We start from the raw sequence: 26,129 nt of genomic DNA, 5'->3' as shown, positions 1-26,129 counted from the left end.
CAGCATTGACATAATAGGCAAACATTTGAAAACTTTAATTTAACCCTCTTTCATGAGGACTTTTTAACAGTCGTAGGGCTACATAACACTGGCATAGGGCTACATAACACTGTTATAGAGCTATATAACACTGTTATAGAGCTATATAAAACTGTCATAGAGCTATATAACACTGTCATAGAGCTCCATAAAACTGTCATAGGGCTCCAAAAAACTGTCATAGGGCTCCATAACACTGTCATAGAGCTATATAACACTGTCAGAGCTATATGACACTGTCATAGAGCTATATAAAACACTGTCATAGGGCTACATAACACTGTCATAGAGCTACATAACACTGTCATAGAGCTATATAACACTGTTATAGAGCTATATAAAACACTGTCATAGGGCTACATGACACTGTTATAGAGCTATATAACACTGTCATAGAGCTATATAAAACGGTCATAGGGCTACATAACACTGTCATAGGGCTACATAACACTGTCATAGGGCTACATAACACTGTCATAGAGCTACATAAATCCTATTAAGGCCAGGCACCACACCCTCATAGGATATTATTTTTCCTTAATCAATATCACAATCAACTTTTAGCAGTTGAATGTTAACACAAATCTACTACTTTTTAGTATTAAGAAAATCTGCAGTATGCTATTAACATATGCAAATTAGGCATTCTCAATAAATATGTGCATATTTGCATATGGTGTAAATCCATTTTTCTGGACACTGGATGAAGTCAGACTAAATATTTTGTTTTTTGTTAAGACACTCCAGAACCGGACTATTTCAGAGCAGATACTGAAAGCCAACTTAAAAGATACCAAAAACAATTTAGTCCAATCAATGTTGGTAAAAATCATGTGGCAATTCCTTGGGACTGATTTCTCTGTGTGTGTGTGTGTGTGTGTGTGTGTGTGTGTGTGTGTGTGTTGCACAACAATGAACAAGCTAAGTTAGCTAGCTAGTTAACATCAGCTTACGAGGTTACATCCAGGCTACGTATTGAACTTCCTCTCAGGCCAGTGGAACAACATAGTAACGTATGGTTAGATCAGACTCGCTGTTTCTCTCGTTCAGGTGTTGACACAGAGAGGCGCTATTTCCCATGCTAGGATGTTTTCCCTGGGAGATACATTCAGCCACTTGTGAATTGAGTGAAAATTATGAAAACACAGAGAGACTAAAGATAAAAATGATAAAATAATGTATTTTGTATTGGTAAATTATTTGGGGAAGCGTGGCTTCCCTTGGCATCCATGAATACACGTCACTGCCCACACATACAATACAATTGTCTATAAGGTCCCTCAGTCTAGTAGTACATTTAAAGCACTGATTCAACCACAAAGACCAGGGAGGTTTTCCAATGCCTCGCAAAGAAGGGCACCTATTGGTAGATGGGTAAAAAAAAGCAGACATTGAATATCCCTTTGAGCATGGTGAAGTTATTAATTACACTTTGGATGATGTATCAATACACCCAGTCACTACAAAGATACAGGAGTCCTTCCTAACTCAGTTGCCGGAAAGGAAGGAAACCGCTCAGGGATTTCACCGTGAGCCGAATGGTGACTTGAAAACAGTTACAGAGTTTAATGGCTGTTATAGGAGAAAACTGAGGATGGATCAACAACATTGTAGTTACTCCACAATACTAACCTAAATGACAGAGTGAAAATAAGGAAGCCCGCAGAGAATAAAATATTTCAAAACATGCATCCTATTTGCAGGCACTAAAGTAATACTGCAAAATATGTGGCAAAGAAATAAATGTTTTCTCCTGAATACAAAGCGTTATGTTTGGGGTGAATTCAACACAACACATCACTGAGTACCACTCTTCATATTTTGAACCATGGGGGTGGCTGCATCATGTTATGGGTATTTTAATTTAATTTTTTTATTTAACAAGGCAAGTCATTTAAGAACAGATTCTTATTTACAATGACGGCATACCATGGCCAAACCAGTGCACCGCCCTATGGGACTCCCAATTACGGCCTGGATTTGAACCAGGGACTGTAGTGATGCCTCTTGCACTAAGATCTAGTGACTTAGACCACTGCGCCACTAGGGAGCCCACTCGGTATGCTTGTAATCTTTAAGGACTTGGCAAAACTCAGAAACTTTTTGTCCAAAAATGATGCAGAAAAATGTATCCATGCTTTTGACACTTCTAGATTACTGGAATGCTCTACTTTCCGGCTACCGGGATAAAGTACTAAATAAACTTCAGTTAGTGCTAAACACGGCTGCTAGAATCTTGACTAGACCCCCAAATTTGATCATATTACTCCAGTGCTAGCCTCTCTACACTGGCTTCCTGTTAAGGCAGATATAAAGGTTTAACTGTTAACTTACAAAGCATTACATGGGCTTGCTCCTACCTATCTCTCCGATTTGGTCCTGCCGTATATACCTACACGTACACTACGGACACAAGACACAGGCCTCCTTACTGTACCTAGAATTTCTAAGCAAACATCTGGAGGCAGAGTTTTCTCCATGTGAGACACAGACTCTGTCTCGACCTGTAAGTCTTAACTTTTTTTTGAAGACTCATCTCTTCAGTAGGTCCTATGACTGAGTGTAGTCTGGCCCAGGGATACGAAGGTGAATGGAAAGGCACTGGAGCGATGAACCGCCCTTGTCTCTGCCTGGCTGGTTCCCCTCTCTCCACTGGAATTATTTGCCTCTGACCCTATTACGGGGGCTGACTCACTGGCTTACTAGTGTTCTTCCATGCTGTCCCTAGGAGGGGTGCATCACTTGAGTGGGTTGAGTCACTGACTCCTTGCTGTCCCCTCCTGTTTTTGACTCACTCTCTCTACCACACCTGCTGTATCTAACTCTGAATCCTGAGGTGCTGACCTGTTGCACCCTCGACAACCACTGTGATTATTTTTATTTCACCCTGCTGGTCATCTATGAACGTTTGAACATCTTGGCCATGTTCTGTTATAATCTCAACCTGGCACAGCCAGAAGAGGACTGGCCACCCCTCAGAGCCTGGTTCCTCTCTAGGTTTCTTCCTAGGTTCCTGCCTTTCTAGGGAGTGTTTTCCTAGCCACCGTGCTTCTACATCGCTTGCTGTTTGGGGTTTTAGGCTGGATTTCTGTATAGCACTTTGTGACATTGGCTGATTAAAAAGGGCTTTATAAATACATTTGATTGATGAACAACATTCCTGTTTCAGGTGTAAACTAATAACCAACGAGATAAACAACATACCTGTTTCAGGTGTAACCTAACAACCAACGAGATAAACAACATACCTGTTTCAGGAGCCCCCAGGGTGGTTTGAATGAAGAGCATCAGTACAGTTATCATGATGGTTGTCATGGTCCCAGTAGGGTTGTGCCTGACATACAGACCTCCTACAGCAGAGTGGAGTGTTCTGTACGACTGGGTCTGCTATTTATGAACCATGAAGTTCTCTGTCACATGACATCTTTTTTTCTTCTCTATCAATGGATGTTGTTGTGACATTTCAACACTTTTCTGGTGAATGGGAGGTGCACTGACACCCTCGATCAGCCAACATTTACTCACTATGTCAGGGTTTACGATTCGCTGAAAACACTGTGGTGTTAAAAAAATATAAGTTCTGTGTATTTTAAGCGGACCACAAGTCATGAGACAATAGTCAATTTCTGGGCCCCGAATGGCATCCTATTCCGATATAGAACCCTGTGGGCCCTGGTTAAAAGTAGTGCACTACAAAGGGCCCTGGTTAAAAGTAGTGCACTACAAAGGGCCCTGGTTAAAAGTAGTGCACTACAAAGGGAATAGGGTGCCATTTAGGATGTAAATCACTAACCAATGTCTGTTCATCCCAACAGGTTAGATGGTTATTACAACAATGTAAAGTAAGCCTACGTGTCATCTCATTAGCTACAATAACCAGCACAATAGGAGCATCCCAAATGGCACCCTATATAGTGAATAATAAGGTGCCATTTGGGACGCTTCTCTATACCTGGCTAACGGCTAGCTGTCAGACTACCTGGCTAACGGCTAGCTGTCAGACTACCTGGCTAATGGCTAGCTGTCAGACTATACCTGGCTAACGGCTGGCTGTCAGACTATACCTGGCTAACGGCTAGCTGTCAGACTATACCTGGCTAACGGCTAGCTGTGAGACTATACCTGGCTAACAGCTAGCTGTCAGACTATACCTGGCTAACGGCTAGCTGTCAGACTACCTGGCTAACGGCTAGCTGTCAGACTACCTGGCTAACGGCTAGCTGTCAGACTACCTGGCTAATGGCTAGCTGTCAGACTATACCTGGCTAACGGCTGGCTGTCAGACTATACCTGGCTAACGGCTAGCTGTGAGACTATACCTGGCTAACAGCTAGCTGTCAGACTATACCTGGCTAACGGCTAGCTGTGAGACTATACCTGGCTAACAGCTAGCTGTCAGACTATACCTGGCTAACGGCTAGCTGTCAGACTATACCTGGCTAACGGCTAGCTGTGAGACTATACCTGGCTAACAGCTAGCTGTCAAACTATACCTGGCTAACGGCTAGCTGTCAGACTACCTGGCTAACGGCAAGCTGTCAGACTATACCTGGCTAACGGCTAGCTGTCAGACTATACCTGGCTAACGGCTGGCTGTCAGACTATACCTGGCTAACGGCTAGCTGTCAGACTATACCTGGCTAACGGCTAGCTGTCAGACTATACCTGGCTAACGGCTGGCTGTCTGTTTAATAATTACCACTCTTTAAGGAACACACACTTGACCCTGACCCCACATTTCTTGCGGACAGCTCTGATTCATCCTTGAGCACACAGAAAGAGAGGGGTGTGTGTGTTTGAGAAAGAAGAAGTGGTACCATGGGGCCCCAGGGACCTTTGGCCTCCACCACCCTGCACCCTCGAAGACGGGAAGAACAGAGGGGACGTGATTCACCAGAAAACAGGAAGCAACTGGCTGAGTGCTAAGGAGGACAAAGATCAGCTAGGTCTACTATCCTACTGAAACCTATAGACCAGCTAGGTCTACTATCCTACTGGAACCTATAGACCTACAGCTAGGTCTACTATCCTACTGGAACCTATAGACCAGCTAGGTCTACTATCCTACTGGAACCTATAGACCAGCTAGGTCTACTATCCTACTGGAACCTATAGACCTAGAGCTAGTCTACTATCCTACTGGAACCTATAGACCTACAGCTAGGTCTACTATCCTACTGGAACCTATAGACCAGCTAGGTCTACTATCCTACTGGAACCTATAGACCTACAGCTAGGTCTACTATCCTACTGGAACCTATAGACCTACAGCTAGGTCTACTATCCTACTGGAACCTATAGACCAGCTAGTTCTACTATCCTACTGGAACCTATAGACCTACAGCTAAGTCTACTATCCTACTGGAACCTTCCCAGTAACATAAATAACATATCTACAAAAACAACAGGGTCCAGTACAAACCCTTTAGGAACACAGAATTTGACTTTGGAGATTTTTACTTTAATACTATGTAAGAACTTGTCCTTAAAGGCCAACCAAGTTTTCAGGTATGTTAAGCCATTTTTTATGAACAATAGTATTCTAGTGAATGGTGGGGTAGAGAACTGAACCCGGGACGCTGGTGTGAAAGGTAACCACCATTTGCAACGCTCCAATTGGGTTAACCCACATGGTAGGAATTGTAACGTGGCTCATATAGCAAGGATCGCTACAGTATCTAAAACAGCAGTGAAATGTAGGACAACAGCAATGGAAACTTAGCCAGGACTATCAACCATCTTCTCATTTGTTTGTTATGAGTCCATATGGCTAAAGCAAAGCCAATAACACAGGATGATTAACACCAGAGCATTTGCTTCAACGGATAGAGTGATAGATTGGTAGTGATTCATTGATAGATTGGTAGTGATTCATTGATAGATTGGTACTGATTCATTGATAGATTGGTACTGATTCATTGATAGAGTGATGGATTGGTACTGATTCATTGATAGAGTGATAGATTGGTACTGATTCATTGATAGAGTGATGGATTGGTACTGATTCATTGATAGAGTGATGGATTGGTACTGATTCATTGATAGAGTGATAGATTGGTAGTGATTCATTGATAGATTGGTAGTGATTCATTGATAGATTGGTACTGATTCATTGATAGATTGGTAGTGATTCATTGATAGAGTGATAGATTGGTAATGATTCATTGATAGAGTGATAGATTGGTACTGATTTATTGATAGATTGGTACTGATTCATTGATAGAGTGATCGATTGGTACTGATTCATTGATGGAGTGATAGATTGGTACTGATTTATTGATAGATTGGTACTGATTCATTGATAGAGTGATCGATTGGTACTGATTCATTGATGGAGTGATAGATTGGTACTGATTCATTGATAGAGTGATAGATAGGTAGTGATTCATTGATAGAGAGATAGATTGGTACTGATTCATTGATAGAGTGATAGATAGGTAGTGATTCATTGATAGAGTGATAGATTGGTACTGATTCATTGATAGAGTGATAGATTGGTACTGATTCATTGTAAGATTGGTAGTGATTCATTGATAGATTGGAACTGATTAATTGTAAGATTGGTACTGATTCATTGCTAGAGTTATAGATTGGTACTGATTCATTGATAGAGTGATAGATTGGTGCTGATTCATTGATAGAGTGATAGATTGGTAATGATTCATTGATAGAGTGATAGATTGGTACTGATTCATTGCTAGAGTTATAGATTGGTACTGATTCATTGATAGAGTTGTAGATTGGTACTGATTCATTGATAGAGTGGTTCTGATTCATTGATAGAGTGAAAGACTGGTACTGATTCATTGGTAGATTGGTAGTGATTCATTGATAGAGTGGTAGATTGGTAGTGATTCATTGATAGATTGGTAGTGATTCATTGATAGAGTGGTAGATTGGTAGTGATTCTTTGCTTCAACGCTTACGATGCACAAAGACAGAGCTGCATTATCATCAAAACCGCAGTTGGATAATATTCAGGCAAACGCAATTCTAAGAACAACCAATAATACAGGGACCCCACCCACACAGTAGAGAAGTTCAGAGGAAATGCGTGACGCTCTCTCATCTATCAGTATCACTTTCCTTTATGTGTCGTCTGATTTCCCACTGCATTATAGGTTGTTCTTAGAATTGTGTATGCCTGAATATGACCTAACTGCGATATGGACGATGATGCAGCTCTGTCTTTGTGAGTCTAAAGCGTTGAGGTGGACACATAACATCAGTACTGGAGACACAACATCCTGACATGAGATTGACAGTTGTTGGCCTTTCATAACATTGACTAAAAAGCTTTTTTTTAAAGCTAACCTGACTGATACCTCTAAGCCAGTAGGTAAAGTAGAGGACAGCTAACCTGACTGATACCTCTAAGCCAGTAGGTAAAGTAGAGGACAGCTAACCTGACTGATACCTCTAAGCCAGTAGGTAAAGTAGAGGACAGCTAACCTGACTGATACCTCTAAGCCAGTTGGTAAAGTAGAGGACAGCTAACCTGCCTGATTCCTCTAAGCCAGTAGGTAAAGTAGAGGACAGCTAACCTGACTGATACCTCTAAGCCAGTAGGTAAAGTAGAGGACAGCTAACCTGACTGATACCTCTAAGCCAGTAGGTAAAGTAGAGGACAGCTAACCTGACTGATACCTCTAAGCCAGTAGGTAAAGTAGAGGACAGCTAACCTGACTGATACCTCTAAGCCAGTAGGTAAAGTAGAGGACAGCTAACCTGACTGATACCTCTAAGCCAGTAGGTAAAGTAGAGGACAGCTAACCTGCCTGATACCTCTAAGCCAGTAGGTAAAGTAGAGGACAGCTAACCTGACTGATACCTCTAAGCCAGTAGGAAAAGTAGAGGACAGCTAACCTGACTGATACCTCTAAGCCAGTAGGTAAAGTAGAGGACAGCTAGCCTGCCTGATACCTCTAAGCCAGTAGGTAAAGTAGAGGACAGCTAGCCTGACTGATAGCGCTAAGTTAGCTTTGGGAAACAACATTGAGAGACTGTGTATTGGTTGGACTCCCTGAGTTGTGTATCGTTCTGGCAACGGAAAATAACCCGACCACAATATAGCCGCTACCCCAATAAAATGTTTCCTGTCAACAAAGGCATATGTATAATCTCTAAGAGCTCTTCTTACCAGATGTAAAGTGAAATATGTCTATTGCTATCAAATCAAACAGATCAAGAGATATAATTTGCCCGTTATAGTGCCACCGTTTGGTCGATCTGAATATGCTTGCATATGTTAATTCTTGACAGTGCTTGGAACATGTGTACCAAGTTTTGTTACAATACCAATATCCATGTCTGATTTATATGCATTTATGTGCCAGGTCACGCCTATCTGAATGTTTATTGGTCAATATTGTTTTAGGTCTGGAAAATGTTGAGGGACATTGGTCCATAGATGCTATTTATCAAGTATTGGTATTTTGGGGGTATTTTATTAGGATCCCCATTAGCTGTTGCAAAAGCAGCAGCTACTCTTCCTGGGGTTCCACACAAAACACAAAACATAATACAGAAACATCAAGACAAGAACAGCTCAAGGACAGAACTACATACATTTTTAAAAAGGCACATATCAATGCATACACAAAAACTGTCTAGGTCAATTAGGGGAGAGGCGTGTTGCTTTATCCATTTCTTGAAACCAGGTTTGCTGTGTATTTGAGATGGAAGGAAGTTCCATGCAATAAGGGCTCTATATTTTTTTTATTTAACCTTAATTTAACCAGACAAGTCAGTTAAGTACAAATTCTTATTTTCAATGACAGCCTAGGAACAATGGGTTAACTGCCTTGTTCAGGGGCAGAACCATTTGTTTTCCCTTGGCAGCTCAGGGATTAGATCTAGCAACCTTTTGGTTACTGGCCCAAAGCTGTAACCACTAGGCTACCTGCCACCCCAGTATATAGTACTGTACGCATTATTTAATTTGTTCTGGATTTGGGGACTGTGAAAAGACCCTTGGTGGCATGTCTGGTGTGTTAAGTGTGTGTGTCAGAGCTGTGTGTAAATTGACTATGCAAACAATTTGGGATTTTCAACACATTAAAGGTTTCTTATAAAAAGAAGAAGTGATGCAGTCAGTCTCTCTTCAACTCTTAGCCAAGAGAGACTGACATGCATAGTATTTATATCAGCCTTCTGATTACAATGATGAGCAAAACGTGCCGCTCAGTTCTGGAACAGCTGCAGGTTAACTAGGTCTTTCCTTGCAGCACTGTACTACACAACTGGACAATAATCAAGATTAGACAACATTAGAGCCTGTAGACCTTTCTTTCTGGAGTTTGGTGTCAAAAAAGCAGAGCATCTCTTTATTACGTCTAGACCTTTACAACCATTGAATCTAAACGTCCTCTCACCGTCAACTGCGTTTATTTTCAGCAAACTTAACATTTGTAAATATTATGTTCCTCTCAAGGTCTTGGCTCTTTCCAGAACAACTACCTTGTCCTTGAACCTCAGGAACTATTGGCCTGGGCCTGTAGTGATAATTTCCCTCACTTTGTCCTCAGACGCCGTCCAGGTCTCATGTGGAGATTCTGCAAAACTGAAGACATGTTTATCAAATAACTCTTTGTAATTATTATTACGCGATTAAACTGATTAATCGTGTAAGTGTAATTAACTAGGAGGTTCGGGGCACCAAGGAAAATATTCAGATTACAAAGTTATAATTTCCTAATATAACTTTCAAATTTTATAATATCTGATCCATTAGTCTTCTGATTAATGATGTATTCGTTTACCTTGTCAGTCTCATTCCAAACGTCGTAAATTGTTGGTTATCTGCACGAACCCAGTCTTCACTATGAGTCATCCATAAATACATTTTCTTAAAATCCTTTATTTACTAACTAACCTCTTACATCTACACGTTCCGCTAGCGGAACGTCTGCTCCAATATCCAATGATGGGCGGGGCACGAAATACAAACTCCTCTAAAGCCGAAAACTTCCACTTTTCAAACATATGACTATTTTACAGCTATTTAAAGACAAGACTCTCCTTTATCTAACCACACTGTCCGATTTCAAAAAGGCTTTACAGCGAAAGCAAAACATTAGATTATGTCAGCAGAGTACCCAGCCAGAAATAATCAGACACCCATTTTTCAAGCTAGCATATAATGTCACAAAAAACAAAACCACAGCTAAATGCAGCACTAACCTTTGATGATCTTCATCAGATGACAACCCTAGGACATTATGTTATACAATGCATGCATGTTTTGTTCAATCAAGTTCATATTTATATCAAAAACCAGCTTTTTTACATTAGCATGTGACGTTCAGAACTAGCATACCCCCCACAAACCTCCGGTGAATTTACTAAATTACTCACGATAAACGTTCACAAAAAGCATAAGAATTATTTTAAGAATTATAGATACAGAACTCCTCTATGCACTCGATATGTCCGATTTTAAAATAGCTTTTCGGATGAAGCACATTTTGCAATAATCTAAGTACATAGCCCGGCATCACAGGGCTAGCTATTTAGACACCCAACCAGTTTAGCCTTCACCAAAATCACATTTCCTATAAGAAAAATGTTCTTACCTTGCTTGTTCTTCGTCAGAATGCAGTCCCAGGACTTCTACTTCAATAACAAATGTAGGTTTGGTCCCAAATAATCCATCGTTATATCCAAACAGCGGCGTTTTGTTCGTGCGTTCTAGACACTATCCCAACGCTAAATCTCGGTCACGAGCATGACGCAGAATGTGACAAACAAAATCTAAATATTCCATTACCGTACTTCGAAGCATGTCAACCGCTGTTTAAAACCAATTTTTATGCAATTTATCTCGTAGAAAAGCGATAATATTCCGACCGGGAATCTGCCTGTCTGTAAACTGAGGAAAAAACCGAAAGCCGGGGGCGGGGCATGTCGCGAGCGTAGGCATTTCCCCACTGAGAGACCACTTAGCTTTTGCTCTCCTTTGTTTCAGCCAGGGCTTTGAATTACGTCATTCCTGTTTTTCCCGGGCTCTGAGAGGCCATTGGAGACGTGGGTATTGTCACGTAACAGCAGAGATCCTTAGTTTGTGGAAGAGATGTCAAAGAAAGAAAATAAATGGTCAGAGAGGGTACTTCCTGAACAGAACCATCTCAGGTTTTTGCCTGCCATAGGAGTTCTGTTATACTCACAGACACCATTCAAACAGTTTTAGAAACTTTGGAGTGTTTTCTCTCCAAAGCTAATAATTATATGCATATTCTAGTTTCTGGGCAGTAGTAATAACCAGATTAAATCGGGTACGTTTTTTTATCCGGCCGTGCAAATACTGCCCCCTAGCCCTAACAGGTTTTAAACAGCGGTTGACATGCTTCGAAATACGGTAATGGAATATTTTGAATTTTTTTGTCACGAAACGCGTCGGGCGCGTAACCCTTATTTACCCTTCGGATAGTGTTTTGAACGCACGAACAAAACGCCGCTATTTGGATATAACTATGGATTATTTGGGACCAAACCAACATTTGTTATTGAAGTAGAAGTCCTGGGAGTGCATTCTGACGAAGAACAGCAAAGGTAAGAACATTTTTCTTATAGTAAATCTGACTTTGGTGAGTGCTAAACTTGGTGGGTGTGTAAATAGCTAGCCCTGTGATGGCGAGCTATCTACTTAGAATATTGCAAAATGTGCTTTCACCGAAAAGCTATTTTAAAATCGGACATAGCGAGTGCATAGAGGAATTCTGTATCTATAATTCTTAAAATAATTGTTATGTTTTTTGTGAACGTTTATCTTGAGTAATTTAGTAAATTCACCGGAAGTTTTCAGTGGGTATGCTAGTTCTGAACGTCACATGCTAATGTAAAAAGCTGTTTTTTTATATAAATATGAACTTGATTGAACAAAGCATGCATGTATTGTATAACATAATGTCCTAGGAGTGTCATCTGATGAAGATCATCAAAGGTTAGGGCTGCATTTAGCTGTGTTTTTTTTTTGACATTATATGCTAGCTTGAAAAATGGGTGTGTGATTATTTCTGGCTGGGCACTCTCCTGACATAATCTAATGTTTTGCTTTCGTGGTAAAGCCTTTTTGAAATTGGACAATGTGGTTAGATAAAGGAGAGTCTTGTATTTAAAATTGTGTAAAATAGTCATATGTTTGAAAAATGGAAGTTTTAGGATTTTTGAGGAGTTTGTAATTCGCGCCATGCTCTATCATTGGATATTGGCGAGGCGTTCCGCTAGCGGAACATCTAGATGTAAGCGGTTAAGGAATGCCTGGGATAAGATAAAGCAATCCTTCTAACCCCCCCCCCCAAAAAAAAATATGTAGATGCTCTATTGTAAGTGGTTGTTCCACTGGATATCATAAGGTGAATCCACCAATTTCTAAGTCGCTCTGGATAAGAGCGTCTGCTAAATGACGTAAATGTAAATGTAAATGATTCACCGGCAGTTTTGGGGAAATACATTTTCTGAACGTCATGCGCCAATGTAAAATGCTCTTTTTGGATATAAATATGAACTTGATAGAACAAAAAATGCATGTATTGTCTAACATAATGTCCTAGGAGTGTCATCTGATGAAGATTGTTGAAGGTTAGTGCATAATTTTAGCTGGTTTTCTGCTTTTGGTGACGCTTGTCCTTGCATTGAAAATGGCTGTGTGTAATTTTTTGTCTATGTACTGTCCAAACCTAATCTAACTTCATGCTTTCGTCGTAAAGCCTCTTTGAAATCGGACAACGTGGTTGGATTGAGGAGATGTTTATCTATAAAATGATGTAAAATAGTTGTATGTTTGAGAAATTTGAATTAAGACATTTTGTTGTTTTCAAATTTGGCGCTCTGATTTTTCACTGGCTGTTGAATAGTGTGCACGGTGGGTGGGACGCTAGCATCCCACTAGCCTCAAAAAGTTAAGTGAACCGAGGTGGGTTGGCTGAGTACTTCAATCTGGCCCACCCAGTCCCTGTACAGTTGTCTGTTTTCCTAGGGAATTGTTTAATGTTTACCTTAAACCTACATCCTGACATTCGTTGACTCCTATTCTGTAAGTTACTCATCCTTGATGGTCAGTATTCTATATTGTTTGTCTTTTACTTCTTCTCAATGACAACGGTGTCATATAATTAATACCGGAAGGTGGTGGATCTGGATCTATCAGAAAGGTTACCTAAACTATGATGCAGCTCAGAGTCCCTACTCTTCCCAAAAACCGCCAACCCTCTCCTGCCCTTAGTCGATCTGCTAGGTACTGCCCCATACTCACACCTCTAGGAGCACACACAGTGATGTACGGTCGGGATAGGGAATCTTCATTAAGGAGGTAACCCCCGGACCCTGTTGGTACTCGGTTCTTCTCCTAACTCTGTGTGTGATCAGCAGTGCTCATATGTGTACATACCTTCTTGCAGTGGGTAACGTGGACCCAAGTGACTCTCTCAGCTTTTCTAATGGCAAAGGCAGTGGTTTAACAGAACCTGGTATTGGCCTTCCCAATGGGGCTGATTCCCGTCTTTTCTCCTCAGGGACTGGATCCACACCCAGTCTCCTGGTTGGATTGAGTGAATCACCTTCTCCTGTAATTTACCTGTTGGACACAAAATCTTGGACATACGGGTTTGGTTAACAAACAGACTTCTCATGTGCTCTGCTAATATTTCTTCAACTTCCATGTCTACCTGTTCTGGTATCTCTATCTCTGGCATTCTATTTGTTCAACCCGATTAGCTAAAATGTCATCCATCATTTAAAGAGATAGATCCTAGTAAACCAGCTCTAGGGATAATATCTTGACCTCATATTTTAGTTACCATAATCATGTCCACCAAGTAAGTTGGGAACGCTTCTACCCATTTGCTATACTTCTCTTATTGTTAAACACCCCTTCTTCCCCTCTCTTCAGAATAGTTCAATAAGGTCCATTTCCAAATGTTGGAGTGGATATTCTACCCCCCAGTTTTTTTTTAAAGTAATTATCCTCTATGCCATTAAGTAGTTATCCTCTAGGCCACCACTCTTTCCTAACCTGCAGTGTTTCCTAACCTGTTCTATCACCTGCTCAACCATCCTTCCCCTCTATTGATACATGGCTCAGCCCATGTATCAATATTGCTGCATATCTAAACAATGTCTTTGGTAAGATTAGTAAATTATCCTTATGTCAGACCTTATATTGTAGGATGGGCCCTTTCATTTTCCACATGTCCAATTCTTCCTGGGGCATTCGTTCTTGGCTATCCTGTAACAATTCTCTGTCAAGTGTCTTATCTTCTTTAAGATTTATCTGTGCTGCTTTGTATGGTTTTAAATGCCTATGTGCTTGTCTGTGTAAATAGTCATATCTCTTCCTAGCGAATTTACCAAACATAAACTTAAAACCTAAAATACATGCCAATGGAGCCGATAGTCTCTCCATGAATTATTATCCTAAAGCTAAGCGAACCAAACTAAATTCTCTTATTATCTTCTCCTGCTGGCCCCTTCCTTTCTTCCTGCTACTCCCCAACCCTCAAGGTTTCAGCAGTGTGGGGGAGGACTTCTCCGTCTGCCCTTCCTTCTATCTGTCTGTAGCTTTTTCTCATAACAGTCAGTATCAAATATGGGTTGTTTCCAAATATTGACTAAATGTCTCACTGTCTCCCTGGTTGCACTCCTGGATTTTTTGAAAAATCAACATGTCTATAGTCTTAATATCAAGATTATTTCATAGCTACTTAAATTTATCTCGATACCCTCAATGATCCTGGATCACCTACAGATGTCATACATTCCTGTCCTGTTGGCTTAGAATATATCCTAAATACTTGACATAAGTCTACCATTATTAAACTTATTCAACAACAAAATATAAAACTACTATTATATCAATTCCACAGCCTTGTTGTGTTAAATCTTTTCCACAGAATACAACAACAGCTGACTACCTAAGGGAAAATACTTATCTAGATAATGTAAAAAATACCCCTTCTACTGGTCAACAGATTTTCAAATAACATAATCAGATAAAAATGACTAATCTGAACTACTCCACAAAGAAAAATTATTGTACCATTGTCATCATTCTGTCTTCTCATTGGTTCAAATTATCAATTGTGTCTAAGAACTTTAACTCCATCATCATTATCCGTTATACAAATTTCCTTAAAATTAGTATTACAAACGACCTTAAATTCACTATCCAAATGGCTTTTCAATGAGGCTGATCAGACCACAAAGGAATGCCACTGATAGAAGTCAAGAGTCATACAACCCTTTCAAAGACGTGTTTCTTACTTTATTAGACAAATTAAAGAAAAACCTTCAACATTTTCTACATATTTTATCTCAGGTTCCCAGAACATTTCCCTTATCCAAAGACTTCATGTGTTTAATTAAAACTTCAGAAAACAAAACTTCAATGATTCCATGTGTGTGTAACTTCTAAGATTCCATATGTGTGTGTACCCCTTTAAGATATCGTGGCTTCCAGGTTTACAGCAAATGGAAATCTCACCAAATCCAAAATAAATAGCAGATCCAAACATAGTATTTTAAAGACACCAACAAATAGTTATACACGATTTGTTGTGTATGGGTATTTGCTAACCCTAGTTAACCTCTTACATCTAGACGTTCCGCTAGCGGAACACCACTCCAATATCCAATGATAGGGCGTGGCGCGAAATACAAACTCCTCAAAAATCCGAAAACTTCAATTTTTCAAACATATGACTATTTTACACCATTTTAAAGACAAGACAAGACTCCTTTATCTAACCACACTGTCCGATTTCAAAAAGGCTTTACAACGAAAGCAAAACATTAGATTATGTCAGCAGAATACCCAGCCAGAAATAATCAGACACCCATTTTTCAAGCTAGCATATAATGTCACAAAAACCAAAACCACAGCTAAATGCAGCACTAACCTTTGATGATCTTCATCAGATGACACTCCTAGGACATTATGTTATACAATACATGCATGTTTTGTTCAATGAAGTAAATATTTATATCATAAACCAGCTTTTTACATTAGCATGTGACGTTCAGAACTAGCATTCCCACCAAACACTTCCGGTGAATTTACTAAATTACTCACAATAAACTTTCACAAAAAACATAACAATTATTTTAAGAATTATAGATACAGAACTCCTTTATGCGATCGCGGTGTCCAATTTTAAAATAGCTTTTCGGTGAAAGCACATTTTGCAATAATCTGAGTAGATAGCCCGGCCATCACAGGCTAGCTATTTTGACACCTACCAAGTTTGGTACTCACCAAATTCAGATTTACTATAAGAAAAATTGGATTACCTTTGCTGTTCTTCATCAGAATGCACTCCCAGGACTTCAACAACAAATGTTGGTTTGGTTCCAAATAATCCATAGTTATATCCAAATAGCGGCGTTTTGTTCGTGCGTTCAAGACACTATCCGAAGGGTAACGAAGGGTGACGCACGGACGCGTATCGTGACAAAAAAATTCAAAATATTCCATTACCGTACTTCGAAGCATGTCAAACGATGTTTAAAATCAATTTTTATGCGATTTTTCTCGTAAAATAGCGATAATATTCAGACCGGGAGTCGTTGTTTTCGTTCAAAGACTGAAAAAGTAAAATGGACTCATCACGTGCACCCGCGCACCCGTCTCATTGTTCTCAGATCGACCACTTACCAAATGCACTACTGTTTTTCAGCCAGTAACTGCAGAGTCATCATTCAACGTTCTGGCGCCTTTTGAGAGCCTATGGGAGCCTTAGAAAGTGTCACGTTACAGCAGAGATCCTTTGTTTTGGATAGAGATGACAAAGAAGGCCAAGAAATGGTCAGACAGGGTACTTCCAGTACAGAATCTTCTCAGGTTTTGGCCTGCCATTTGAGTTCTGTTAAACTCACAGACACCATTCAAACAGTTTTAGAAACTTTGGAGTGTTTTCTAAAGCTATGCATATTCTAGTTTCTGGGCAGGAGTAATAACCAGATTAAATCGGGTATGTTTTTTATCCGGCCGTGAAAATACTGCCCCATATCCATAACAAGTTAAAAACAAACAACATTTCCAGGCCTTTTTTAATTTGGTAGAAATATGCCTCTCTCACTCACTCCCTCACTCCCCAGAAAACATTCCAAAGAGAGACAATGAAACTCTCCTTTTCCCAGAAAAACACCCACTTGTTCAGTATTTCATAATACTACACCGATTCAGAAACCCAAACGTTGAATACAAACAAAACCTAATTATACTTATAATTCCATTGTACTCCCCCCAATCATTAGTTTTAAAAACAACAACTTCAGATTGTTTTCTTTGTTTTAATACGATCAACATAAAACATAAAGCTGGAGCCTGAGGACAGTGTGTCCACAATAGTACAAGCACAACATCACTATTAATCATAAAACACCTCAAGTTTATTTGAAAATTCTAAAGAAAAAGAACACACAAACACACAATGCCTCAGTGATTCACAGAAGTATATCACAGAACTATATCAGGGTGTCTCATGCAGCACTTTAAGTGGGGTTGCATAGTTTATTTGACTCCTGATACCTGGCATCTTTTAGCTTTCACCAGCGCATCAATATCAGGCGTCACATCCTGAGTGGCAGCCAACTTCAGGATGTGATTCAAGTGCTTGTGTGTGAGCCTTGAGCGCAGCTTTGTTTTATTTATGCTCATTATAGAGAAAACTTGCTCACAAAGATATGTGGTTCCAAACATTCGCAACAGTTTTGCAGCGAGGGCTGTCAAGTTGGGGTAACCTGGCAAGAGATTCTGATAAAATGTGTCCAAGCCAGCTGCGGCAAATTTGCCCTTCATATCCGAGTCACACTGCAAGTCTATTATTTCAAGTTGGATGCTGACGGGCAGATCAGAGGGATTCACGGTGAATGGCGAGCAAAAAACGTTGAAGTCTTTCTCCAGTTCACCAAAAATCTGAAAGCGTTGCTCAAACTCCCGTAACAGTCCCGTTATTTTATCTTTGAACCGCTTCATGTCTGCCACATGTTGGGTCGCGCACACATTTTTCAGACAGGGGAAGTGAGCTGCATCACCACCGGCGAGTTGCGTCTCCCACAATGACAGCTTCAACTTGAAAGAACGTATGCTGTCATAATACTGCGTGACGACTTTGTTGCGCCCTTGCAGCTGTTTGTTCAAGTTATTCAGGTGCTCTGTAACATCCACCATAAATGCAAGGTCCTGCATCCATTCTGCGGAATGAAATTCTAACACTGGTTTGCCCTTTTCTTCCATGAACTGTCAATTTCTTCTCGTAAATCAAAGAAACGCCTAAGCACAGCACCTCGGCTTAACCATCTTACCTCAGTGTGGTATGGCAGGCCATAGATGTGGTCTTTCTCTCTGAGAAGGCTGTCAAACTGACGGTGATTCAGGCTTCTGGATCGGATGAAATTAACAGTTTGGATGACCACCTTCATGACGTTATCCATCTTTAATGACACAAAGCCTCCTGGTGCAAAATACAGTGAAAAGTCCAAAAATCACGTCCTCCATTTGCAGATTGCACTTTCTCTCTGAACTTTGTCACAACGCCTGCTTTTTTCCCGATCATTGAGGGCGCACCATCTGTAGCCAGGCTGACAGCGCGGGACCAGTCCACTCCGACCCTGTCCAGTGCGCCGACGAGTGCGGTGAAAATATCAGCTGCTGTCGTTATATCTGTCATCGGCACCAACTCCACGAACTCCTCATGACGGTCAATGTGTCATCAACTCCGCGGATGAAAATGGCCAGTTGTGCAACATCTGTAATGTCCGTGCTTTCATCAATTGCAACTGAAAACCCAATAAATGACTTTACTTTTTGCTTCAACTGGCTGTCCAAATCCACTGAAAGATCGGAAATCCTGTCTGCAACTGTGTTTTTTGTCAGGCTGATATTTGGAAAAGCCTGGCGCTTTTCAGGGCACACAATCTCCGCTGCCTTCATCATGCATGTTTTTACAAATTCACCCTCACTAAATGGTTTTGAAGCCACTGCGATTTCATTAGCAATGAGGTAGCTAGCTTTCACTGCAGCGTCACTGATGTCTCGGCTGTGAGTAAACACAGACTGCTGTTTCTTCAGACCCGCCAACAGTTCATTCACCTTCTCTCTTCTCCGCTGTCCTTGAAAGTTGTCATATTTGTCGGCATGAAGACTCACATAGTGGCGACAAATGTTATACTCTTTCAGCACTGCAACATGCTGTGAACACACCAAACATACAGCTTTCCCATTCAATTCCGTGAATAAATAGGAGGATGACCATTTTTCTTGGAACACTCTGCGTCCACTTCTCTCTTTTTTTGACAGAGACATATTGGGGCAATGAGGGTGCCAAAGCACATAATGTTAAAAGTAGAAGCCGTAATAAATATTGCGGGCAAAACAAAGTAGCTCATCCGGACTGGCTGTACTTGCTTGACCTACTTGCTCTGCTCCGGTATAAAGTTTGCTTGCTTAACACAATTGCTATTGTGCCATCCAGTGGACGCAATTGGAACAGCAGTTTCTTTTATTGAAAAATTGCAGCTCATATTTATACTTTACAAAATCATCTCGGGGGCCGGATTAAACCCCTTTGCGGGCCTGATCTGGCCCGCGGGCCGGACGTTTGACACCCCTGGCTTAGAGTATCGATTTTGGACACATGAGTGTCACACCTTCTCCTTTCGGTCTCAAACTTATCTGTCATGTTTGCAGATAGAGGTCTTGAGTACGGAGCGAGAGATTCAGTGATGAGACATCGTTATGTTTGGAGGAAAATGGGGGAGGCTTGCAAGCCGAAGAACACCATCCCAACCGTGAAGCACGGGGTTGGCAGCATCATGTGGCGGGGGTGCTTTGCTGCAGGAGGACTGATGCAATTCATAAAATAGATGGCATCATGAGGAAGGAAAATTATGTGGATATATTGAAGCAACAGCTCAAGACATAAGTCAGGAAGTTAAAGCTTGGTCGCGAATGGGTCTTCCGAATGGACAGTGACCCCAAGCATACTTCCAAAGTTGTGGCAAAATGGCTTAAGGACAACAAAGTTAAGGTATTGGAGTGGCCATCACAAAGCCCTGGCCAGAACTGAAAAAGCGTGTGCAAGCAAGGAGGCCTACAAACCTGACTCAGTTACACCAGCTCTGTCAGGAGGAATGGGCCAAAATTCACCCAACTTATTGTGGAAAGATTGTGGAAGGCTACCCAAAATGTTTGACCCAAGGTAAACAATTTAAAGGCAATGCTACCAAATACTAATTGAGTGCATGTAAACTTCTGACCCACTGGGAATGTGATGAAAGAAATAAAAGCTGAAATAATTCTCTCTACTATCATTCTGACATTTCACATTCTTAAAATAAAGTGGTGATCCTAACTGACCTAAACAGGGAATTTTTACTAAGATGAAATGTCAGGAATTGTGAAAAACTGAGTTTAAATGTATTTGGCTAAGGTGTATGTAAACTTCCGACTTCAACTGTACCTTCCACAATCTTTTGGGGAGCGTGTGACGCAAACAAAATGTATGGTCCAAGTTTTGTGTTGAAATAAAACAACATTATTTAAGAGCACCTCATTTTTCTAACCTGGGACCTGTACATTGGTTCTCCTAGGTTAGTTGGCCCTACAGCCAATTCTGTCGAATCAAAAGAATTTGCAAAAAACTATCAGATTTCGACAGAAATATGGTTGAGACGCAAAGAAAGTTCAAAGAGAGGTGATGCCATCTATGATGATGCCATCTATGATGATCTATGATGATGCCATCTATTTTACTAAAATGATCAGATTAATATTGCCATTGATAAAATTCAAACCTTTTTCAAGGTCAGTCTCGTAAAAAGAAGCATTCTTGCGTTCTAACTACCTGCTATTCAAAGCGCTCTGAACAAATTAAGGGAATCGTTCTCAAACATTGGCACGTTCTAAAATCCGATGATAGTCTCGGTAATGTGTTTTCGGACCTTCCCTTGGTCGTATTCTCGCGGGGCAGAAATCTCAGAGATCAATTGATAAACTCTGATTTACCACCCGAAAATATCCCTGCACACAATGTCTATTTGCGCCCCTACTGGATGGAAACTACAAGTGTAATGGCTGTTCTCAATGCAATGGCACTTTATAAATGTAGATCCTTCAAACACCCCCAAACAGGGAAACAGATCCCAATCAAAGGTGCTATTACGTGCTCCACTAAGGCAGTTATTTATCTTATAACTTGTCCTTGTGGTAAATGATGTGGGTAAAACAAAGCGTGAATTAAAAGTACGTATCTCAGAGCATCGTAACACCATTAGGTGGTAAAACTGGACTACCCAGTTGGGGCCTGTTTGGAAGCAAAACACTCGATTTAGTCTCTGCGTTATATCGGCATCGAACACGTCACCCTCCCTAGGAGAGGGGGTTACCTTGATAATGAATTGTTAAAATGAGAGGCTGCCTGGATCTTTAACTTAAAGACCCTTCGGTCTCAACGTAGACTTTGATCTGAAGCCATTCTTGTGATTACTGTGACATTGCCATTGTAATTGTTTGTAAGCTTGTGTAGTCTAAAATGAATCTATGATCATATGCTATCCATTAGTTTTTTTTGTATGCTGTTCTTTGTATGCCATTTTAATATTTGAGAATTAACCATTGATATTAGGCCACACTTGGCCATGATTACAGACACCTGTGTGACTTCTGACACTATATAAACGAGTCATCTCTCAGTGTTTGTGATCGTACCCTGATGAAGACAGCTTGGCTGTGGAAACGTTGGATATTACATTTTTGCATCTGAGCTCCTAGAGTATGCGGCTCTCCCTTATTTTCAAGTTTTCTACTCCGCTAGCCAGCACCTCGCCCTTAATAGGTGTGCGTTTATTTTTCTTCTACAAAGTTTTGTGTTAAAATAAAACAACATTATTTAAGAGCACCTGTGCACCTCATTTTTCTAACCTGGGACCTGTACATTGGTTCTCCTGGGTTCAAAAGTACATGGCTGTAGCCTGCTGCCTTCTTGTCTAAAGCAAACCATTCATAACACAACTACCTGCTGCAGGCAGTCAATGGCTCAGCAAACCAATCATAACACAACTACCTGCTGCAGGCAGTCAATGGCTCAGCAAACCAATCATAACACAACTACCTGCTGCAGGCAGTCAATGGCTCAGCAACCCATTCATAACACAACTACCTGCTGCAGGCAGTCAATGGCTCAGTGTTCCTGAACTGTTCACCTGTTTCTACGCTGAACAAAAATATAAAAAAACGCAACATGCAACAATTTCAAGTGTGTACAGTTCATAAGAAAATCAGTAAATGTAAATTAATTCATTAGGCCCTAATCTATGGATGTCACATGACTGGAAATACAGATAAGCATCTGTTGGTCACAGATTTCTTTTCTTTTTTTTTTATGTATGGGCTTGGATCAGAAAACCAGTCAGTGTCTGGTATGCCTCATGCAGCGTGACACATCTCCTTCACACAGAGTTGATCAGGCTGTTGATGTTTGTACCACTCCTCTTCTTCAACGGCTGTGTGAAGTCGCTGGAAATTATCAGGAACTGGAACATGCTGTCGATCCAGAGCATCCTAAACAAGGGTGACCCTACTAGCTGTCAAATCCTTGCTTCCTCCGTCCTCGTCTCCTCCAACGCGCTTTGAGAGGGAGGTGAGGAATGGGGAAACGGAGGAATCAGGAAGGAGGAATCATAAATTAAGACTAGTAATGTTTGCAGATCCAGCCTTAAAAAGTACCACAAAGATTTGGGAAATCTCACCCCCCCCCCTGAAACATTTTACGTCTAAAACACACCCCTGAAGAGGTGGTGGTGGTGGTGAAAAAAAGTGTTGGGTGAAGTTGTTCCATAGATGCTGATCTTGGGTCAGTTTGAAATTTCCCCCCACTAATGGTTAGGGGAAGGACTGGGGGAGGGAAAACTGATCCCAGATCAGTAACTAGGGGAAACTTCACCGCGGAGCATTGAGATATCGTGGGTTCCATGTTTTACACACATTTTGTTGTTTATTTTCCAAACAGATAATGCAGTTTGCAGTTTTCCCCAAACAAAAACAGATATTTATGCAAAGAAAATTGTAAAAAAAATAATAATAATAACCGAACAACATGCTTTTAAAAAGTATATTTGTAAAATGTTTCTTCCATGGTATCATCGTTATGAAATATTTTTTGGGGGGAGAAAACAATGGGTCCCTACACACACGCCCACACACACACACGCCCACACACACACACACACACACACACACACACACACACACACACACACACACAGTGTTCATTAAGCTTGAAGGTGATGAATAGAGCTGGTTGGCTTATGTCCACAGACAGACTACTTGCATACAGTTTAGGTGTGTTGGGATCAGTTTGAGTGATACATTCCTGGTTGAGATGAATGAACAAAAGGTGTTACTACTGTTGTACTGAACTAGACTTTAGCCTGCTGAGATAATCAAATGTTACTATGAAACAGGGTTGGGCTCAATTTCATTCTTACTAGTTTAATTCATGGTTTTCTATGAGTGTTTTTTTATTTTTGTCAGCACACAGGAGAGGTCCTCCTCAGAGAGAGAAGGTATAGAGATTATTCCACGGCCTGATCCCAGACCCTGCTGTAAATGATAACCATTTCTAGGAGAACAGAACGAGAGCCAACCAGACTAGAGAGATGGGTAAATAATGAGATGAAGTCTGTCTAATAGAATGTCGTATCAGATGGTTTCCATGGCTACCAGATCAGTCAGGTGACAGCGACATTATTAAAGTTAACGTCCCAAAGGGCAATCTTTTCCCTATATAGTGCACTACTTTAGACCAGAGCCCTATTCCCTATATAGTGCACCAGTTTAGACCAGAGTCCTATTCCCTATATAGTGCACTACTATAGCCCAGAGCCCTATTCCCTATATAGTGCACTACTTTAGACCAGAGTCCTATTCCCTATATAGTGCACTACTTTAGCCCAGAGCCCTATTCCCTATATAGTGCATTACTTTAGCCCAGAGCCCTGTGTATATTGCACTTAATAGGGAACAGTCTGCCATTTGAGACACATTCCAATGTCAACAGATACAACAGATATCACAGGGTTTAACAGAAAACAAGCTTCTTGATATTCCAAACTATTGTGTCGGTTGATAACATAACCCCTCGGGACGTACACAGTGGTAATAGATCTTCTGAAGCCTCCCACACCGTCCCATCGCCAACCCAACTCCCCGTAACCCCAGATACAAAAAGACAATCCAAGGTCCCAAAGCAGCCACAGTTATCCAGAGCAGATAGAAGGTAGACAGCCCTGGAACTAACAGGTACTACCTCTATCCAGAGCAGGTAGAAGGTAGACAGCCCTGGAACGAGCAGGTACTACCTCTATCCAGAGCAGGTAGAAGGTAGACAGCCCTGGAACTAACAGGTACTACCTCTATCCAGAGCAGGTAGAAGGTAGACAGCCCTGGAACGAGCAGGTACTACCTCTATCCAGAGCAAGTAGACAGCCTTGGAACTAACAGGTACTACCTCTATCCAGAGCAGGTAGACAGCCCTGGAACGAGCAGGTACTACCTCTATCCAGAGCAGGTAGACAGCCCTGGAACTAGCAGGTACTACCTCTATCCAGAGCAGGTAGACAGCCCTGGAACGAGCAGGTACTACCTCTATCCAGAGCAGGTAGAAGGTAGACAGCCCTGGAACTAACAGGTACTACCTCTATCCAGAGCAGGTAGAAGGTAGACAGCCCTGGAACTAACAGGTACTACCTCTATCCAGAGCAGGTAGAAGGTAGACAGCCCTGGAACGAGCAGGTACTACCTCTATCCAGAGCAAGTAGACAGCCCTGGAACTAACAGGTACTACCTCTATCCAGAGCAGGTAGAAGGTAGACAGCCCTGGAACTAACAGGTACTACCTCTATCCAGAGCAGGTAGAAGGTAGACAGCCCTGGAACTAACAGGTACTACCTCTATCCAGAGCAGGTAGAAGGTAGACAGCCCTGGAACGAGCAGGTACTACCTCTATCCAGAGCAGGTAGACAGCCCTGGAACGAGCAGGTACTACCTCTATCCAGAGCAGGTAGAAGGTAGACAGCCCTGGAACTAGCAGGTACTACCTCAGGAAGAGGACTCGACAACAGGGGCTATGTAACAGGACCACTGTCTAGTCACAACATCTTTAGACAGCAAGTCATAATACATTCAGGTTATCCCAAATGGCCCCCTATTCCACATGCAGGGCACTACTTTAGACCAGGGTCAGTAGGGCTGTGGTCCAAGCAGTCCACTTACATAGAGAATAAGAAGGTATGAACTACCTCTGGTCAACACCAGGGATGTGTTTAGTAGGGTGCAACACTGATCACCACCCTGGCACTGCCCTCCTGATCACCACCCTGGCACTGCCCTCCTGATCACCACCCTGGCACTGCCCTCCTGACCACCACCCTGGCACTGCCCTCCTCCTGACCACCACCCTGGCACTGCCCTCCTCCTGATCACCACCCTGGCACTGCCCTCCTCCTGATCACCACCCTGGCACTGCCCTCCCCCTGATCACCACCCTGGCACTGCCCTCCCCCTGATCACCACCCGGGCACTGCCCTTCCCCTGATCACCACCCTGGCACTGCCCTTCCCCTGATCACCACCCTGGCACTGCCCTCCCCCTGATCACCACCCTGGCACTGCCCTCCCCCTGATCACCACCCTGGCACTGCCCTCCTCCTGATCACCACCCTGGCACTGCCCTCCTCCTGATCACCACCCTGGCACTGCCCTCCTCCTGATCACCACCCTGGCACTGCCCTCCTCCTGATCACCACCCTGGCACTGCCCTCCTCCTGATCACCACCCTGGCACTGCCCTCCCCCTGATCACCACCCTGGCACTGCCCTCCCCCTGATCACCACCCTGGCACTGCCCTCCCCCTGATCACCACCCTGGCACTGCCCTCCTCCTGATCACCACCCTGGCACTGCCCTCCTCCTGATCACCACCCTGGCACTGCCCTCCTCCTGATCACCACCCTGGCACTGCCCTCCTCCTGATCACCACCCTGGCACTGCCCTCCTCCTGATCACCACCCTGGCACTGCCCTCCTCCTGATCACCACC

At 42.0% G+C, this 26,129-nt stretch overlaps 2 long non-coding RNA genes and 1 pseudogene across 3 annotated transcripts; 1 reads left to right on the top strand and 2 right to left on the bottom strand.

The window, feature by feature from the left end:
* The window catches only part of LOC115169228 (macrophage mannose receptor 1-like), a 66,092-nt pseudogene extending 62,400 nt beyond the window's left edge, over nucleotides 1-3,692 (bottom strand).
* A 19,315-nt stretch (nucleotides 3,693-23,007) lies between these two features.
* Nucleotides 23,008-25,176, bottom strand: LOC115170244 (uncharacterized). 2 transcript variants are annotated; one of them, XR_003871010.1, is made up of 2 exons: nucleotides 25,132-25,176; nucleotides 23,008-25,034 (listed from the first exon to the last, which is right to left on the bottom strand). It is a non-coding gene; the product is annotated as an uncharacterized LOC115170244 (long non-coding RNA). The 2 variants fall into 2 exon arrangements; XR_003871009.1 differs by lacking the exon at nucleotides 25,132-25,176 and adding an exon at nucleotides 25,080-25,128.
* On the top strand, nucleotides 24,560-25,165 carry LOC115170245 (uncharacterized). Its single transcript, XR_003871011.1, has 3 exons — nucleotides 24,560-24,625; nucleotides 24,671-25,027; nucleotides 25,125-25,165. It is a non-coding gene; the product is annotated as an uncharacterized LOC115170245 (long non-coding RNA).
* Nucleotides 25,177-26,129: the final 953 nt, after the last annotated feature.

Source organism: Salmo trutta, chromosome 31 (assembly GCF_901001165.1).
Source record: "Salmo trutta chromosome 31, fSalTru1.1, whole genome shotgun sequence".
Classification (NCBI taxonomy): domain Eukaryota; kingdom Metazoa; phylum Chordata; class Actinopteri; order Salmoniformes; family Salmonidae; genus Salmo; species Salmo trutta.
Note: the sequence above shows the minus strand (reverse complement) of the source record. Positions and strands in the feature narration are given on the sequence as shown.